Here is a 580-nt window from a genome sequence, read left to right on the forward strand (position 1 = left end):
ATCATTTCAGTCAGGCAACTACCCAGAGATGAGCTTCATGTCTAGTAACCCATTTTTATAACTTGTGATTTTATATTTTAAAATATAAAAGATTTTAGTATGTGTCATCATGGTAGAACAAGATGCCCCAAATGGCCGCTGCCAGTGTCTCAGTCCCCAGGGGTGTCCCAACTGCTTCTGTCTCTCCAAGGGGATTCTCCAAGATCAACAAGTGGGTCTGACCCAGGCACCTTTCAAACCACCGTGTCTGCCTTGAAACTTGAAGCATGTGAGATTTTGTGTATGCCCTGTAAAAATGGAATTTCTTTTACTTATGGCCCTTCAGCTCTCCTGAAAATAAGCCCCACTTGATTTTCAAAACCAATTGTTCTAGGAGCTCATCTTCCCAGTGCCAGACCCCCGGGCTGGGGAACCCAATGTGCATCTTGGATGCCAAACTCCTTGGGCAGAACCTCTTGTTTATGAGTCATCAGCTCTTGAATATGAGTCTTTACTAAACTGCATCTCTGTCATTCCTTCCCATCTTGTTGTGGCTCCTTCTTTATGTCTTTAGTTGCAGAAAATCTTCCTGCTAGGCTTT

The 580-nt window shown here is 43.6% G+C and overlaps 1 protein-coding gene across 1 annotated transcript in view; it reads left to right on the plus strand.

The window, feature by feature from the left end:
* Nucleotides 1-580, plus strand: part of NRK (Nik related kinase) — a gene marked incomplete at its 5' end in the record, with an annotated part of 36,870 nt that overhangs the window by 17,194 nt on the left and 19,096 nt on the right. The gene's annotated exons all lie outside the window — the stretch shown is intronic.

This window comes from Bison bison, unplaced genomic scaffold (assembly GCF_000754665.1).
Source record: "Bison bison bison isolate TAMUID 2011002044 unplaced genomic scaffold, Bison_UMD1.0 scf7180017855067, whole genome shotgun sequence".
Taxonomy (NCBI): Eukaryota; Metazoa; Chordata; class Mammalia; order Artiodactyla; family Bovidae; genus Bison; species Bison bison.